Source organism: Limulus polyphemus, unplaced genomic scaffold, assembly GCF_000517525.1.
Source record: "Limulus polyphemus unplaced genomic scaffold, Limulus_polyphemus-2.1.2 Scaffold896, whole genome shotgun sequence".
NCBI lineage: Eukaryota > Metazoa > Arthropoda > Merostomata > Xiphosura > Limulidae > Limulus > Limulus polyphemus.
Window position 1 is genome coordinate 183,859 of NW_013666506.1, and position 6,179 is coordinate 190,037.

The 6,179-nt window shown below is 33.9% G+C and overlaps 1 non-coding gene across 1 annotated transcript; it reads left to right on the forward strand.

The window, feature by feature from the left end:
• The first annotated feature begins 5,104 nt into the window (after positions 1–5,104).
• Positions 5,105–5,176, forward strand: Trnae-uuc. Its single transcript has one exon. It is a non-coding gene; the product is annotated as a tRNA-Glu (tRNA).
• The last annotated feature ends 1,003 nt before the right edge of the window (positions 5,177–6,179 follow it).

Below are 6,179 nucleotides of genomic sequence, written 5' to 3' on the forward strand. Positions count from 1 at the left end.
AAAAAAAAAAAATAAGAGGGCGACTGGAGAAGACTAGAGTTGCCAGGAACAGTCATGATCCTTCTAGAAACTCCAGCGCGATGCTTCCGAACGTCGCGTGACTTCCGCTGTCGTAACAATAGTATCAGAGGCGGAGGAAGCAATTTTGGGTTGGTCAGTCAACTCAAAATAATGTGCAAAACACACATTGACTAATTTTACTATAATTTATTGAAAGTATTAATCGTTTGCAAGCACTTCTTTATGATTCACAAAAATAGGTGCTCACTGTCACTTATACTCACCATAGCTATAAGCAAGCACTTAAGATTACACCTATAATGTATTATGTATTGTTATACTTATTCGTGCATACTACTATAAGTCTATATATTTACCTAGTCTCCTAGACAAATCTTTTTTAAGTGCAAGTTAAAGTTTTAAAAGCCATACAGTTATTCTAACAAAACGTTGGTGCGGGTGCTGTCCTGTCTGCCGGACCAGCTCTAGCGCACATGAATATGGACTAACGACATTAAAGTCTGGGGTTAGATTCCCCGCCATGGACAGAGCATAACTAACCAATTGTGTGGTTATTTGCTAAACAACAACTCGCTTTAGAACAATCGTATGTGAAGTTTTTATTTGAAACAAAAAGTTGCTACTGTTACGTCTCCGTTCGTTAGTTAATTTTCCGTAAATTCGTTCCGACGAAACTTTAGCGACACAAGTCCTTTCTTAAATAAAACTGGTTTATTCTTTCCGAATTTAACTTTGCGATACACTTAATTTCAACAGTCGCGCTATAATTCTCAACGAAAGTCTCACGTACTGGACTTCAACAATACTCAGTTCAATTACCCACTCTCTGACTGCAGTTCAATTACTCATTGTTCCGTCACGTTGTGACCGTCTTATATATACCACACTACCCCCAATCTAGTAGTCTCCCGATAATTCACGAAGGTTCGAGAAGGACGTGGCATGATACTAGTCACGTGACCTCGCTGACGCAACAGTATATTTAATATTTTGTTCTTCTTTTTATTACATTTAACACTGTTATATTGTAATTAGAGCACCGATATTGTAGCTATTTATTGTATGATTCAGGTATTCATATTTATTGTTTTGTATCTTCATAAACATTAGTTTTTGGCTGTACTTTTGGTAAACTGACTCCACACCTAAACAGTAACTTGTGTCGTAGCAATTTATCTTATATATCAGATTCTTCTATAGTTACACTATCTGGGCCATTTTAATGGGTTTTCATTGGTCAGAAGACTGTATTATCATAGTATGAAAACTTTAAGCCTAAATGCTAGTCTATTATGACGCTTCATCGAGACAAACAAAAATATCAAGACCTTTCTTGCACTATATTGATTCAAAATATTTGTTTTCCTTTTTTGTAGGCCCGGCATGGCCAGGTGATTAGGGCGCTCGACTCACAATCTGCGGGTCGTGGGTTCGAATCCCCGTCACACCAAACATGCTCGCCTTTCCAGCCGTGGGGGCGTTATAATGGGACGGTCAATCCCACTATTCGTTGGTAAAAGAGTATCCCAAGAGTTGGCGGTGGGTGGTGATGACTAGCTGCTTTCCCTCTAGTCTTACACTGCTAAATTAGGGACGGCAAGCGCAGATAGCCCTCGTGTAGCTTTGCGCGAAATTCATAACAAACAAACAAACCTTTTTTGTGCTTTGTTTTCCTCTTTGAGTTACTAGACAATCAGAGACGATATATCTTACAACTATTTTTGTTTGTCTGTCTTTACAGATATTATCAAAAGAAACAAGTGGTATAAAGGTAATGAGAAAAAGAAGGAGACATCTATTTCACAGTTGATCATGTTACGCAGTCTTACAATCCTTCTTTGAGTCTTACATCTATTTGACAGTTGATCATGTTACGCAGTCTTGATAAGACTCAAAGAAATAACCCAGAGATGTATGATCTCAAACAGATGAAGACTCAAAGAGATAGCTCAGAGATGTATGATCTCAAACAGATGAAGACTCAAAGAAATAGCTCAGAGATGTATGATCTCAAACAGATGAAGACTCAGAGAAATAGCTCAGAGAGGTATGATCTGAATTGGGTGAAAGACTCAAACAAATGGCTCAGAGATGTATGATCTCAAACACAAGTAAGACTCAAAGAAATAGCTCAGAGAGGTATGATCTCAAACAGATCAATATTCAAAGAAATAGCTCAGAGATGTATGATCTCAAGCACAAATAAGACTCAAAGAACTAAATTGAAAATTGAATTATGTGTTTACCTCCTAAACAGAAATAGGATCCAAAGTAAACTCCAAGTTCACTCTCACACAAAAATAACACTCAGGGAATAAATCTCAAGATTTCATTGTCTGATCATTTCCTAAACAAAGGAGGGACTCAAATGAGAAAAATCGATATTGGAAATTACGATAAACTTCCAAATGGAGAATAGAGATAACGAAGTATACTCAATAATATATATTATAATGTACCTTGAAACAGAGGAAGCTTCAAGAAGTAACTCAAGAATGTAACACGCGATGAACTTCCAGAAAAATTCATTTAAAACAACCGCAACGTTTTCAAGTCACAAAAGAGCCACTGCTCGTGTATTATAGTTCTAATGGGCGTTTTTTTTTATATCATAGTTAATACCACAGTATCTAAGCATTTTTTTAAATGCTTTAAAAATCAAAGAGATTGTTAATGTCGAATCAATTTTACACGTTACTGCACTCTCAAGAGTAAATGACCAGTTTTGTGCAAAGTTTAACATTGCATCAAAATATTTTTGTTTCGTTTAAAAAAAAAAAAATTAAAACTCTTAGTTTCCATCAATCTCTCTATGAAACATTTTAGTTCTGGAAAATACTTAATATAAATAATCATTAAAAACAATTAAGGTTTGAAAATAATCTCGTAAACTTAAATGTCATTAATAACAAATCTGTTTGTATCTTCTTTTTTTGTTGTTCAGAAAACTGGATGACACATAACCACCCTTCACATACTTGATGAGAAATAACATATTTTCCTAGTAATTCAAAAGCATGATGATTAAAAACATAGAAACTTATTAGTGTTAATAGATAAATAAATAAATACGAAAATAAACACATTTGTTAGTGTTCTTTTTCTTTGCGCAAAACTACACAATGGACTATCTGCACTCTATCCTCCGCTATCAAGTGTATTGGGTAACATTTTCTCAACCCATGGGTCACGACTCAAAATTGTATCATCAGAATGTGTGAAAGGGCTGCGTTCAAACTCTGAAAGTAGATAATAGTTTATTTATTTAGTTATAATTTAGTAAGGCAGACGTGTTCTTTTCTATTTTTTTGCACTTAAGCGATTATCCATCAATGTTTACGAGTGGGTCCTGAAACAATAAAGATTGAGAACCATTGCTAATTACTCGCATCACTATATTGTCTGTCAATCACTCAGCAGACCCTAAAATGACGTCACATAAGGGACGTTTAACGTTGCAGTTTGTCAGTAAAACGAGCACATGCCATGAATCATGAGAAGAATTATGCACTCTGTAGGCTACATTGTAGCATGATATATGAACTTCAAAAGCAAGAAATAAAAATATTAGTTACTCTTAATTTTGGTTTTATTTACTCTTGAAACACAACACTTTCGGGGCACTGCGGGAAGTAAATCTAGTATTAAATTTTATTGTTGACATATCCCTGTATTTGATGATTAGGATAAAATCAAACTTTTCTTTTTCCAGATTTTACTAGACATTGTGCGATCAACTCTTAGACCTAACACATAACCGATCAAAGTTTGAAACTAGAAAAACTCTATTTTCCCTTGATGTGCAAAGTTTGTTTTGTTCTAGTATAATTTTGTTTATACTGAAATGTTTGTTATAAAAAAATATTTTATTCTGCTAGTTTTTCGCTAATAGATCTTGTTTGTTCTTGCATATAGAATTCGCCCTTCGTATTCTTTTCAGGCAACTAAATATGCGTCATTTTAGGCTAATAATATTGTCATGTAGCTATAAAAAAACTCAGTACTCTTACCTGTTAAACGACAGAACAAAACGTGAGAAACTGTTTACACGTAAGTAACTCTTTTTTTCGCTGCTGATACAACCCAGGGCAATCTTTCATTCATAAAGTATGGAATACTGGTACTGATATTTTGAATTTTCAACCTGAATGGCATCTTATGCAAAATGACCAAATTAGAGTTTTTAAGGTTTAAGTGTAGCCGTTCCTAATTTAAAACGTATTACTGACCAGAAAATAAGGAATCAAACATCAACTTCTGCAGTTATAACATCTCCACAATTGAAAGTATAAAGCATGTTCAGCGGTATATCGCGACTCTAACTTTGTACCCATTGATCCCCATCCTAGTACGTTAACATTAGCCGACGCTCTGCACAAATTTCTTTATATCAAGATAGAACCAGCCATAAAATTATATATCCAGGTTAATTTTTGTTAAACCTATAAGTTCCCGTTTTGATATACTGTTTTCAAAATAGATAAATAACTTAGCAGACGGCATTTTTCTGTTAAGTTAACCTAACATGTTTATTAATAGTGTAATCAAGTTATATTACCACACTAGTATTCAAATTTCATATTAAAACTATATTTGTAATGAAAGAGAATAAAATGTTTATCATATTTTAAAAACTCTTTACTATTTAAAACAAATAAGTAAAAACACAAACTTGGAAGCATAAGTACTAGTTTCATATCTTGCGGGACACTCTTCAGTTTCTGAAGTAATATACATGTATTATTATAATATATATATACACACACAATAATTTAAATTCTAACGATGGCCAGTAACTTTCTTCACTTATAATCACTAGGTTTTTCTCTTCTGTCGATGTATCAGTCGAAGATTTTGAGCCAACAGTGTCTTTTGACAAATCCTATAAGCTTAAGAATTTTGCAAGTTTCGTTTTTGTGGAAACATATAGATATATCAACTAAATGTACTTTATTAATATGTTTTTACACGACCTTTCAATCATGTAAACAAAAATATATGTATATATCTACAATAATATATACAAATTTTATATTTAAATTGAGATATCTTTGATAAAATACGTAAGCACACTTTAATACAATCCCATGTGGTCTAGTGGCTAGGATACCTGGCTTTCACCCAGGAGGCCCGGGTTCGATTCCCGGCATGGGAAGTTATTTTTATTTTTTCATTTTAACATTGAATTTATCAATGATATAACAGTCTACAATTTATTGTGTAATAATACAATATCATTCATTTACTATCAATTTTTTTTTTACATAGACAAATGTATTTGTATCGTTCCATAGCCAACAAGAGCAATAAGAGAGATTAATAATGCTTGAAGACGGTTTGAATGGGTAATAAATGAAAACTTTAATATAAGTTTAACATAACAACAAATGTACATCGTTTTGACAAGGTTCTGATGATGACAAAACATATATGTTAAACATATAATAAAGTTTTTCTTCATTACCCATTCAACCCGTCTTCAAGCATTATTAGTCTCAAAGTGGGTTCCTCGTCATCGAATAAGAGAGATTGCATACCCTCGCCCCGCCGCTCCTTTTCGAGATTGCATGCGTTTATATTGGATAACGTCAAATTTCACCTTCGAAAACTCAGAAAATCCTTCTCAGATCCAGAATGATCAACTATCCGGATAATTTTTTGTAGTGTGACAAGGAGTCTCAATTTTAATGTGCCCATGAAATTTGGTACAAATCCGATCACACTTTACAATTATTAACCCAAAACTGCGAAAATGCCCTATCTCCCCTTTATAAAAAATACTTCAAAGTGATCCAGAATCCGGATCCAAGTTTAGATCCAGACCAATTTGTGGAGGACTATCCCATACTGAATTCCCATCTTGTGTAAAATTTCCGTGTACATCAGTCTATTACTTTTCGAGAAACGCGCGCGGAAACACAGAAAGACATATACATACACACACACACGCGGACCCGATTGCAATACCCTCGCTCCCCCTCCAGGGGCAAGGGAAATAATTCTTTTCTTTTAATTCAGCATATGTGAGGTTACATTAACAAGTGAAAATTTAACAACAAAATTCACATAAAATATACCTTATAAAGGTACCTTTATGCTTCCTGAGTTTGTTACGGATTTTGCTTCTTTGTTTGTTTGTCATTAAACACAAAGCTAAA